Source organism: Capricornis sumatraensis, chromosome 13, assembly GCF_032405125.1.
Source record: "Capricornis sumatraensis isolate serow.1 chromosome 13, serow.2, whole genome shotgun sequence".
NCBI classification, from domain to species: Eukaryota; Metazoa; Chordata; class Mammalia; order Artiodactyla; family Bovidae; genus Capricornis; species Capricornis sumatraensis.
Window position 1 is genome coordinate 82,752,176 of NC_091081.1, and position 13,333 is coordinate 82,765,508.

Below are 13,333 nucleotides of genomic sequence, written 5' to 3' on the forward strand. Positions count from 1 at the left end.
GTCCCTACCATTTCTGTCCTTTATCGAGCCCATCTTTGCAAGAAATGTTCCCTTGGCATCTCTAATTTTCTTGAAGAGATCTCTAGTCTTTCCCATTCTGTTCTTTTCCTCTATTTCTTTGCATTGATCACAGAAGAAGGCTTTCTTATCTCTCCTTGCTATTCTTTGGAACTCTGCATTCAAATGGGTATATCTTTCTTTTTCTTCTTTGCTTTTCACTTCCCTTCTTTTCCCAGCTATTTGTAAGGCCTCCTCAGACAGCCATTTTGCTTTTTTGTATTTCTTTTTCTTGTGGATGGTCTTGATTCCTGTCTCCTATACAATGTTATGAACCTCCATCCATAGTTCATCAGGCATTTTGTCTATCAGATCTGGTCCCTTAAATCTATTTTTCACTTCCACTGTATAGTCATAAGGGATTTGATTTAGATCATACCTGAATGGTCTAGTGGTTTTCCCTACTTTCTTCAATTTCAGTCTGAATTTGGCAATAAGGAGTTCATGATCCGAGCCACAGTCAGCTCCTGGTCTTGTTTCTGCTGACTGTATAGAGCTTCTCCATCTTTGGCTGCAAAGAATATGATCAGTCTTATTTCGGTGTCTACCATCTGGTGATGTCTATGTGTAGAGTCTTCTCTTGTGTTGTTGGAAGAGGGTGTTTGCTATGACCAGGTAGGATGGATTAAATCCCACAGCTAAGGGAGCCCTCAATCTCCTCTAGAGATCTGATAATTATCTTAAAAGAAGAAGATCATTATGCCTTGAAGAATATCAGGCCCAGTTGTGGATTTCACCCAACCTTGCCCAAGTAAAGCTGTGATGTGCTTTGCTCTAGTTATTTAATGTTTTTTTAAAAAAATATTTTTACTTATTTATTTGGCTGCACTGGTTTCTTAGTTGCAGCATACAAGATCTTTGATCTTCACTGTGGCATGTGGGATCTAGTTCCCTGACCAAGGATTAAACCCAGGCCTCTTGCATTGGGAGCTCAGAGTCTTAGCCACTGGACCATGAGGGAAGTCTCTCTAGTCATTTATTGAAACCACAAATCTGCAATAAGGGTAAATGATAGGAGCATCTAAAACAAAATAATAAGAGGCAGCCAGACCAAACTTTCCACGGACATTCCTGGGCAGCAAGGCCGTCCTGTCCATGATGGACTGAGCATCCTGTGACCAGCACTTTCGTGCCGGGTCTCCTGACTGCTTCCGGCTTAGTCTGGCTTGTCTGCCTGGAGACCAGAGTTAGGAAGACTTGATTTCTCTTGCCGCCTTCATCCCTAACCTGGTCATCCTGTTTTTCTTCCTGTCCTCTGCCAGCTGGAGAAATGAGGTAAAATATGTCCACAGTTAGGCAAATCACAGTGAAATTTGATGGTGGAAAGTTCTTGGCTGTGAGGTGCCATTCAAGTCCCAAAGCTTATAAAAATTGAGATTTACCACACAGAGGAGTGGTCAGGACAGAGTGCAGAGTCCCACATTCTTCAGTTACACCCTCTGATGTGATGAGGAAGAAAAAGGGGTGAGATCTGGGGAGCACAAGGGTGGAGTGATTACATTTGAAACCGGCTACTGGATCCGATGCAGAATGAATCGGGACTGCCTTGCACAGAAAGCATGAAGGAGTTCAGGCTGCTGACCACAGAGCCCTGTTCTAAGCATGAGGCCCTGGTGTGCAGGGGCCTGGGTGACGACCCAGACCACATGCCATGAGGCCAGTCCTGCACAGAATCAAACCAAAAGAGGAAGGAGTCTCTGATGCTTAGTGAAACTCAGTGAAGCTGAGTGAAACACAGTGGGTGCGCCAGAGAATGGGCAATGTGGGGAGAGTGAGCACCAGCCCCATGAGGGCCAGGATATCAGGGTGCTGAGGATTAAGGGAAAACAAAATCAGAAGACAAACCTGGTTGCTTCAGGATGCATTCTTATTTCCACAATCATCTTCAAGGTGGCACAAACCTATATTACTAAAATTAGAATCCTCTTCAACCCTTTGGGGATGAAACTTAATTCATTATATTTTATTATAGATAAACATATTTTTTATGTGTAAGTATATTTACATTTTTCCTTCCTAAATGGGAGGGAAATCCCCCAAAAGAGGGGATATATGTATACGTATGGCTGATTCACTTTGCTGCATAGTAAAAACCAATGCAACGTTGTAAAGCAAATATATGCCAATAAAAATTAATTTTAAAAATACTCTTGAGCTTTTACTTGTGTTCCTAGGATGATTTTATTTTTTCAAAGATTTTCCAAATTCAGTCTAAAAAGACTGAAAGCTTAATTGTTAAAGAGAACTTCATCGAACCTAATGAGAATTTAGGTATTGAGCATCTTTTTCTTTCTCTGTGTCTCTTTTTGTTACGTATTATCTCCCTTCCTTTTTGTTTCCTCCTTCAGTTTTCTCTCCTCCTCCTGCACCACATGAGCCCAGATGTCTTATACTGTCTGCATAATACAGCTATGTTTGGATGGCTTCTCACTATAGCCGTCAGAGAACCCTGAATCATGACACTATATGAGCAAACTCAATTTTTCAGGATGCTGGCTCCATTTCTACAGAGATATCACAGTAGTTTGATATTACTATTACTTAGGTAACACACTGGCCTAATCCAGAGTAAGCATAAAAGATAAATACATAAAAGTATAAATTTTGTTGTTGTTCAGTCGCTAAGTCGTGTGTGACTCCTTGTGACCCCATGGACTGCAGCACACCAGGTTTCCCTGTCCTTCACTATCTCCCAGAATTTGTTTGAACTCAAGTCCCTCGAGTCAGTGATGACATTCAACCATCTCATCTTCTGTTGCCCCCTTCTCCTCCTGCCCTCAATCTTTCCCAGCATTAGGGTCTTTTCCAATGAATCGGCCCTCCTCATCAGGTGGCCAAAGTAGTGGAGCTTCAGCACCGGTCCTTCCAATGAATATTCAGGACCAATTTCCTTAAGGATGGACTGGTTGGATCTCCGTGCAGTCCAAAGGGCTCTCAAGGGTCTTCTCCAACACCACAGTTCAAAAGCATCAGTTCTTCGGTGCTCAGCCTTCATTATGGTCCAGTTCTCATGCATGACTACAGGAAAAACCATAGCTTTAGCTATACAGACCTTTGTGGGCAAAGTGATGTCTCTGCTTTTTAATACACTGTCTAGGTTGGTCATAGTTTTTATCCAAGGAGCAAGTGTCTTAATTTCATGGCTGCAGTCACCGTCCGCAGTGATTTTGGAGCCCAGGAAAATAAAATCTGTCACTGCTTCCATTTTTCCCCCTTCTATTTGCCATGAAGTTGCCAGATGCCATGATCTTAGGTTTTTGGTTTTGTTTTTTTAATGTTGGGTTTCAAGCTGAAATCAAGATTGCTGGGAGAAATATCAACAACCTCAGATACACAGATGATGCAACTCTAGTGGCAGAAAGTGAAGAGAAATTAAAGAGCCTCTTGATGAGGGTGAAAGAGGAGAGTAAGACCGCTGGCTTGAAATCTAACACATCTTATCTAGAAAATCGGAGAAGGCAATGGCACCCCACTCCAGTACTCTTGCCTGGAAAATCCCATGGATGGAGGAGCCTGGTAGGCTGCAGTCCATGGGGTCACGAAGAGTTGGGCACGACTGAGCGACTTCTCTTTCACTTTTCACTTACATGACTTGGAGAAGGAAATGACAACCCACTCCAGTGTTCTTGCCTGGAGAATCCCAGGGACGGGGGAGCCTGGTGGAAAACTGCATTTGCTGGAAGATGACTAGATTTTCAGATGAAAGTTGATGACATTTTCTTGAAATACACATACTTTTCTAGCTCAAGTTTGTCAGTTCTATCTTTTTGAAGAACCCATTTTTGCTTTTATTGATTTTCTCCATTGTTTTCTATTCTCCGTTTTGCTACTTTGTGCTCTAAACTTTATTATTCCTTCCACTTGATTTAGGTTTAGACTGCTGTTGTTTTTCCAGTGCCTTAAGGCAGAGGGTGAGGTTATTAATTTGAGATCTTTTTTTCTGTACTATTATTGGCATTTACAGCTATAGATTTTCCTCTAAGCACTGCTTTAGCTGCATTTCATAAGTTCTGGTATGTTATGTCTTAAATATTTTTTTTCATCTCAAAGTATTTCCTAATTTCTTTTATGATTTCCTCTTGGTTACTTAATTTCCACATACTCATGTATTTCCTAAATTTCTTTCTGTTATTGATCCTTAATTTCTTTCCATTGTATTTATAAGACATACTTCCCATTATTTCAGTCATTTTAAATTCATTTAGACTTGTTTTATGGTGCAGCATTTTTTTAATTTTCAAGAAGTTTCCATGTATATTGAAAAAATGTATATTCTGCTGTTATTACGTGGAGTTTTCTAGAGATGTCCATTAATTCTCGTTATAGTGCTGCTATCGTCTTCTATTTCCTTGATGGTTTTTTGTCTAGCAGTTCTATAATCCATTATGGAGATACGAATGTCTCCAACTGTTACTGTTGAATGGTGTATTTCTTCCCTTAATTCTGTCAGTTTCTGCTTCATGTACTTTGGAGCTCTGTTAAGTACATAAATATTTATAATTATTTTATCTTCCAGATGGATTTATCTTTTTATCATTGGATTATCCACTCAAAATCCATCCATATAATATTATTATTGATATCATTGTGTCTACACCTGACATTTAACTTTTTTGGGGTATGTTCATATATGACCTTTTTGTTCCCCTATTGCGTCTTTCTGCTTTCCCTTGCATCGAGTAAATATTGTCCAGTGCGACATCTTCATTCTTTTAATGATTTTTCACTGTATTTTTGAATACTTTCTTAGTGGTTAGTTTAGGGTTTTTATATATCTTAATGAGTATCTAATTCATATTGATACTATCTTAATTCCAGTGAAAGACAGAAACATTACTCTTATATAACTTCTTTTCCCCTCCTTTTGGCATTATTATTAAGCATATCACACATATATAATATATTAGAATTCAATATCACAAAGCATATCACACATATATACTATATTAGAAATCCAATATCACACTGCAAAGTTATGACTTTATATAATCTTATATCTTTTAGAGAATGTGCGCGAAGGAAGAAGCCATGGTTCAAATGCCACAGACTCTCTCAACTCCTACAGATGCTGGGTAGATTTTCCTGAGTAAATTTTCTTGATTTGCTGCATCCCCTCAGAAGAACCTCCAGGGTTTAAACGATGTTTGGTGTTCTTTATCATTTTCACAGCTGTGCTTACTCTGCAGGGACAGGCCCACGGGGCAGCTCATTTCGCCATCCTGGACGCGGACCCCGGAGATCTGTGCTTAGCCTCTCGTTGCTCTTAGAGGGAGGCTTCATGCACACGGCAAACAGCTTTCAGGATGGTTTAAAGGGCCTGTGCAGGGCTTCCCTGGTGGCCCCATGGTAAAGACCCCAACCGCCAATGCAGGAGACATGGGTTCAAGTCCTGTTCTGGGAAGAGCCCTCATGCTGAGGAGCAAGTAAATGCATGCACCACGAGTACTGACCTGTGCTCTAGAGCCCAGGAGCCACAGCTATTGAGCTCACACGTCACAACTGCCGAAGCCAAGTGCCCTAGAGCGTGTGCTCTGCAACAAGAGAAGCCGTGCAATAAGTCGGCACACCGCAGCTACAGAGCAGCCCCGGTTCACCGCAACTAGAAAAGCAATGACGCAGCACAGCAACGAAGACCCAGCAGTCAAAATCAACAAATAATAACAAATTATAACAATAAATATATAATAAAATAAATAAAAATTACAAATAGCCTGTACGAGGGAAGGAAAGACTTTTCTTTATAGTCACAATGTCACTGAACACGTGTGGGATGCATGCTTTGAGTCTGATTGATTGGATAAGTGTTTGTTTATACCCTACCATCTGCATCAGACAGGATGGGAGATGGTTTAACAGCTACATACACTACAGCAAGAAAGATGAAAATTAACAGAGCAAGCAAAGCAAAGGGAAAGTACGAACTGCTCAGAGGTATTGCTAATAATGTTGTTCCGTCTCTAAGTTGTGTCTGACTGTGAACCCACGGACTGCAGCATGCCAGGTTTCCCTGCCCTTCACTATCTCCTGGAATTTGCTCCACTCCTGTCCACTGAGTTGGTAATGATGAATTTATGCTAAGATAATAGATGTTTTCTCTTTCTTGACTGCTCAGTGGAACCAGAAAAACATGTGGCTTTTTTCAAGATGAACTATACTTGAGAGCTTATCCCATGATTGAAACTCACAGCCTGAGTGAGCACTTGAGTTAGGTTCTTTGGGGCTTATTTCTCAACAACACTTAACCTATGAGATCAGCTAGCTACTCATTGACACAGTTTCCAAGCCATTTGCTTTAATACAAATGTTCCTTCTCTCTTGCACCAGTATTTATAAGCTCCTCACAGAAATTCACTACCTATCTTCTTTCTCAGAAATATTCCACTAAAATTTACCATTGCCTTTTTTGTCTTATAAAAATAAATGACTGAAGTTGAAAAGTATATGAATAATCTATTTGGATTCATTGGGAAGATCTTGGCTCTGAATATATAGGGCTGATATACCGACGACTAAATTCCCCTTCAGTCTAATTACTGTTGTTTCATAACACCAGTCCAGTCTTTTTTTTCTTCTTTTTTAGACTGTTTATTGTACATGCTGTATTTGTGGGAAATCACGACCTCTGAAGGAACTCGGAGATGAACTGCATTCAGTCAGGTTGAGCATGGCAGTTAAGCAGAAGCCTGCTTCTCTTTATAGGTTGCCATCATCTTCTTGATTTCAGCAATAGCTTTCCCAGGATTTAGCCCCTTGGGGCAGGTCCGCGTGCAGTTCATGATGGTGTGGCAGCGGTACAGAGAGAAGGGGTCCTGCAACTTAGCCAGGTGCTCTGCTGTGAAATCGTCTCTGGAGTCAGTCATCCAGCAATAGGCCTGCATGAGAACCGTGGGGCCCAGGTACTTGTCTCCGTTCCACCAGTATCTTGGGCAGCTGGTGCTGCAGCAGGCGCAGAGAATACACTCATAGAGCCTGTCCAGTTTCTCATGGTCTTCTATGGATTTCAGATACGGCTCCTTGCCTCCCTGGGACTCATCCTTCTTCTTTAAGTAAGGCTTGATGGACTTGTACTGAGCATAGAAGTTGCTCAAATCAGGAACAAGATCCTTTATCACATACATATGTGGCAGAGGGTAGATTTTGGAAACTTTGCTGAGGCTGATGTCGATCCTGTGGGTGCATGCAAGAGAGTTGCCCCTGTTGATGTTCATGGCACAGGAACCGCAGCTGCCTTCTCTGCATGATCTCCGGAAGGTCAGGGTGGAATCAATTTCATTCTTAATCTTGATTAAAGCATCCAGCACCATCAGACCACAGTTGTTCAAATCAATCTCATAAGTTTGCATATGAGGTTTGTCTCCAGTCTTGTCTCGGTCCCATTGATAGATGGCAAATTTCTTGATTTGGGGTGCTGCAGCTGCAGCTGTCTGGGCCCCACGGCAGGCCTGCAGGCAGCCCCACCAAGGGCGGTGGCTGGGAACCTGTGCCTCAAGGAGAGAGTGACCACAGCCTCCGTCTTGGCTCCTGACCCAAAGTCTTTTATTCTTGCTTCAAACTCTATTGTTAAGTCATAAATATTAAATTCCATCACAGCTGTCATTGGTCCTTTAAGACAGTTGACTTGTAGCCACATAAAGGTGATTACATCGCCCCTGAAATTTCAAAACTTGGAGCTGCTTTATTCAGTTGTGGTGAAATCTGCCTACCAATATTTATTCCCACCCTTCTCCTTTGCTAACAAAAACCCTGATTTTATTCAGAGTAGCAATTTGACCAGCCCCAGACAATGATTCATGATGGGTTTAGGCCAATTATGACAATCTTTCATCTTTGCCACATACTCTTTTTCCCAGACTGCTTTGCAAAAAAGGGTGGCTGTTTGACCCAAATCTGGTCATGAGATGATTTGAGGAAGCTGCTAGGGGGTTATCTGGGAAATATTTTCTTCTGTTGTAAAAGGAAATTCCTTTTTTTTTCATCCAGAATCTTTTTTCTTTCTAAATTAAATGTCTCTTGCAAGGATTTGATAGTAGAACTGTGACAGGTATTTTGTGGGTACAAGCCTGGGGATAAAATCTTGATATCTCGAGGACTAGAAGGATGAATCTACATCCTGATGACATTTTCAGAATTTCTGCACCAAACCTGGACCTTATCTTCAAACATACTATGTGAGGCAAACTACTTTAGGGTTTAAGTTGCTTTCAGTCAGACATTCTGTTGCTTGGAACTTACAGTGGCCCTACCAAGTGGTTAGTTAAAATTGGTGGTCTACAGAGAATTTTACCATGAAGGCAGAATTAGATCTTAACCCCATGGAGGGTAGTACTTAAAACAAGATTTGAATGATTTATTCAGATAGTTGTGTCACTAATAACTTTTCTGAAGACCTTCTATTTCAGTAAACAGTCATTGAAAACCCAAACAGAGCAGTGCCATTGGGGATTTTCCTTGTCTGCATCTGAATAAAGGTGTCTGGGTCCCTGATTTGCAAGGCAAAAAAAGCACCCCCATCCTGAGTGGATCTCACCAAATATTTGTTGCTTTTGGATATTCTGCAGGTTTCTGCTCAGAACTCCTAAAGAAGAATCCGCAAGCTCTTTCTTGGCTCTCAAGTCTGCTTGGAAATGGAGGCTTGCCTTGTAGCCCACGGCATCTCCTTATCCTCCAACCCTACTTTTACTGTGCCCCAGGGTTGATGTGCACTCAAGTGAGCAGGGGCCTGGCTGTGGACTCCTCTTGAGGGTCTTGGCACCATCACAGTTGAATTCATACACTAATCTCACCTGTTTCTAACTACATGACCCACCAACCCACTGTGGGAGTTTGACTCAATACACATCTGTTACTATTTATAAAAGAGTGTGTCTGCTCCCCATTTCCTTTTTAAATGCATCTAAGAGCAGGGTCTCCCGAAGTCACTGGGGTCCTGCCTCCCTTCAGGTCAATACCAAATCCTTAGTAAGACATCTTTGTTCATTTCCAAGGCAAAACATTCAATATCACGGTAATCCAAGTCTGTGCCCCAACCAGTGATGCTGAAGAAGCTGAAGTCGAATGGTTCTATGAAGACCTCCAAGACCTTCTAGAAATAACACCCAAAAAAGATGTCCTTTTCATTATAGGGGACTGGAATGCAAAAGTAGGAAGTCAAGAGATACCTGGAATAACAGACACATTTGGCCTTGGAGTAAAGAATGAAGCAGGGCAAAGGCTAATAGAGTTCTGCCAAGAGAACACCCTGGTCATAGCAAACACCCTCTTCCAACAACACAAGAGAAGACTCGACACATGGACATCACCAGATGGTCAATACTGAATCAGATTGATTATATTCTTTGCAGCCAAAGATGGAGAAGCTCTATACGGTCAGCAAAAACAAGACTGGGAGCTGACTCTGGCTCAGATCATGAACTCCTTATTGCCAAATTCAGACTGAAATTGAAGAAAGTAGGGAAAACCACTAGACCATTCAGGTATGATCTAAATCAAATCCCTTATGATTATACAGTGGAAGTGAGAAATAGATTCAAGGGATTAGATCTGATAGATAGAGTGCCTAAAGAACTGTGGACAGAAGTTCGTGACATTGTACAGAAGACAGGGATCAAGACCATCCCTAAGAAACAGAAATGCAAAAAGGCAAATGGTTGTCTGGGGAGGCTTTACAAACAGCTGAGAAAACAAGATAAGCTAAAGGTAAAGGAGCAAAGGAAAGATACACCGATCTGAATGCAGAGTTCCAAAGAACAGCAAGGAGAGATTAAAAATAAAAATAAAAAAAGCCTTCCTCAGTGATCAATGCAAAGAAACAGAGGAAAACAATAGAATGGGAAAGACTAGAGATCTCCTCAAGAAATTAGAGAATCCAAGGCAATGTTTCATGCAAAGATGGGCTCAATAAAGGACAGAAATGGTAGGGACCTAACAGAAGCAGAAGATATTAAGAAGACATGGCAAGAATACACAGAAGAACTGTATAAAAAAGATCTTCATGATCCAGATAATCACGATGGTGTGATCACTCACCTGGAGCCAGAATGCAAAGTCGCATTCCTGGAATGTGAAGTCAAGTGGGCCTTAGGAAGCATCACTACAAACAAAGCTAGTGGAGGTGATGGAATTCCAGCTATTTCAAATCCTGAAAGATGATGCTGTGAAAGTGCTGTACTCAGTATGCCAGGAAATTTGGAAAGCTCAGCAGTGGCCACAGGACTGGAAAAGAACAGTTTTCATTCCAATCCCAAAGAAAAGCAATACCAAGGAATATTCAAACTACTGCACAATTGCACTCCTTTCACACGCTAGCAAAATAATGCTCAAAATTCTCCAAGCAAGGCTTCAACAGTACATGAACTGAGAACTTCCAGATGTTTAAGCTGGATTTAGAAAAGGCAGAGGAACTGGAGGTCGAATTGCCAACATCTGTTGGATCATCGAAAAAGCAGAAGAGTTCCAGAAAAATGTCTACTTCTGTTTTATTAACTATGCCAAAGCCTTTGACTGTGTGGATCACAATAAACTGTGGAAAATTCTGACAGAGATAGGAATACCAGATCACCTTACCTGCCTCCTGAGAAATCTGTATGCAGGTCAAGAAGCAATAGTTAGAACTGGACATAGAACAACAGACTGGTTCCAAATCAGGAAAGGAGTACGTCAAGGCTGAATATTGTCACCCTGCTTATTTAACTTCTATGAAGAGTACATCATATGAAATGCTGGGCTGGAAGAAGCACAAGCTGGAATCAAGATTGCCAGGAGAAATATCAATAACCTCAGATATGCAGATGACACCACCCATATGACAGAAAGTGAAGAAGAACTAAAGAGCCTCTTGAAAGTGAAAGTGGAGTGAAAAAGTTGACTTAAAACTCAACATTCAGAAAACAAAGATCATGGCATCTGGTCCCTTCACTTCATGGCAAATAGATGGGGAAATAATGGAAAGAGTGGGAGATTTTATTTTGGGGGGCTCCAAAATCATTGCAGATGGTGACTGTAGCCATGAAATTAAAAGATGCTTGCTCCTTGGAAGAAAAGTTATGACCAACCTAAACAGCATATTAAAACGCACAGACATTACTCTGTCAACAAAGGTCCATCTAGTCAAAGCTATGGCTTTTCCAGTAGTCATGTATGGATGTGAGAGTTAGACCATAAAGAAAGCTGAGTGCTGAAGCACTGATGCTTTTGATCTGTGGTGTTGGAGAAGACTCTTGAGAGTCCCTTGGACTGCAAGGAGATCAAATCAGTCAATCCTAAAGGAAATCAATCCTGAATATTCATTGGAAGGACTGATGATGAAGCATAAGCTCCAATACTTTGGCCACCTGATGTGAAGAACTGACTCACTGGCCAAAACCCTGATGCTGGGAAAGATTGAAGGCAGGAGAAGGGGACAGCAAAGGATGAGATGGTTGGATGGCATCATCGACTCAATGGACATGAGTTTGAGCAAACTCCGGGAGTTGGTGATGGATAGGGAGGCCCGGCGTGCTGCAGTCCACGGGGTCACAGAGTCGGACATGACTGAGCGACTGAACTGAACTGATGTGATTCAGAGTTTTTGGAGTGCTTTTCTAATAAACATTTTGTCCCAATAATTTTAAGTGTCAGGCATTTTAATCATCTGTGTACAGTAAGTTGAGACCAGGAAGGTTAAGTGACTTGCTCAGGATCACAGGGAGTGACTCATACAGAGATGCTCTGTGTGTGTCGTCGCTCTCCAGAGAGGCTGGCTGAGACCTGGGATGGGTGGTCCTGAAGGACCAGAGGCAAGTGTCAGCCAAGGAGGAGCATCCTGATCCTGGTCTCTGAGTGAGTGCACGATGGCGGAGGGCCGGGCGGGGGCTGGGAATGGAAGCTGCAAATACAGCAAAGCGTCTGGAGTGGCCCTGACTGTGTGCTGGTCTTTTGACACCTGGAACCCCCACCCCTGAAGGCTAAAGAAAACGGCTGAGAGTTAGAGACGGGGTTCACAGCTGCTATAAAAGAACTCGATACAGTGTGAATCAGGTTCTACCAGAAATGCTCTAAAGAGAAGGTCAACTTGCTCTTAAAATGCTGTCCATGAAACAGTACAAGAAATGTCTTTGAGCAGAGGCAATAGAGATGTAGAAATTCTTGGTATTCAAAACACATGAGGGAAGTCCAGGTGTGGGCTGGAAAAGAATTTCCAGACAGGAGGCAGAATTAAAGAAGAACCCGGTTCGTTAGAGTGTGGAGGGGAGAGTCATGGCCAGCACTGTGGGCCAGGTTCCTGATAGTCAGGGAGAGCCAGCGGTGAACAGTGGTCCTTCATTAATTTTCATACCCAGGGTGTAAGGAGCAGGATAGGAGTCTTGCGGGTCATTTGCTGATTGGATAAGGTAGGTATATTGGGTGGGGGCGGGGGGTGGGGAGAGTAAGGCAAATGCCTTCTCCCCCTATGGGGAAGGAGGGGAGACAGGAGAACCTGAAATTCATTAATAGTTACAACATTTGGGCATGGGAGGGAAGGATGATAAGGGTCTGGTTTTTCTGTTCCTGCATTCCAAGACCCTCCTTGGTTTTATCTGCTATTTTGTCCTTGGGTCACCACAAGAAGTAAAAAGGAAGTGTCATTAGAGTTGATGAAGGTTCTAATGGAAAAGCCAAGCACAGCAGTGGGGTTGGGGGTGGGGCACAACTTAAAAACATTACTTTCTGACATCATTTTGGTTTAATAAGACCCTCGAAGATTTTTAAGACAAAAAATAGCAACTTCTGAAAATCCTCAGGCTCATAATTTCATCTAAGAAACAAAGCAATCATGTTTTGGATTCTTTCTAGATAAAAATATATGTCTCTCGGGTATGGGGGGGTGGCTGGTCGCATGGACAGATACTATGGTGAAGGGTGTAGGGTGACCAAATGTTTGCACAGGATTGAGGGGGTTTCCCTGGACACAGGACTTTCAATGCAACAACTAGGAAAGTTTCAGGCAAACCAGGGCGAGTTGGCAGTCTGGAGTTGCACTTCTACCATGACGCAATCCTCCTTAGAAAAGCCTTAGTTTCCATAGTTGCCAGGAGGCCGCTCTGAGACTCATCTGTGACATCCTGGCAGGTCAGGGACAGGATGGACAGACAGATGGCAGTGGTGTCAGGGTTTTTGGAGGGGGAGGGGGATGTTCTGATCATGGCGGTTGGGGATGGATTTAACCAGGGTGGAGGGCCAGGGTAGGCAGAGATTTCCACAGCCTGCTTCAGCAACAGTTTCTACCCCATTTGATATTAATTTTAGTGGTCTATTTTCA

General features: G+C 42.3%; 1 pseudogene; it reads right to left on the reverse strand.

The window, feature by feature from the left end:
* Positions 1 to 6,728: 6,728 nt before the first annotated feature.
* On the reverse strand, positions 6,729 to 7,654 carry LOC138089596 (succinate dehydrogenase [ubiquinone] iron-sulfur subunit, mitochondrial pseudogene; annotated as a pseudogene).
* Between the last annotated feature and the right edge of the window lie 5,679 nt (positions 7,655 to 13,333).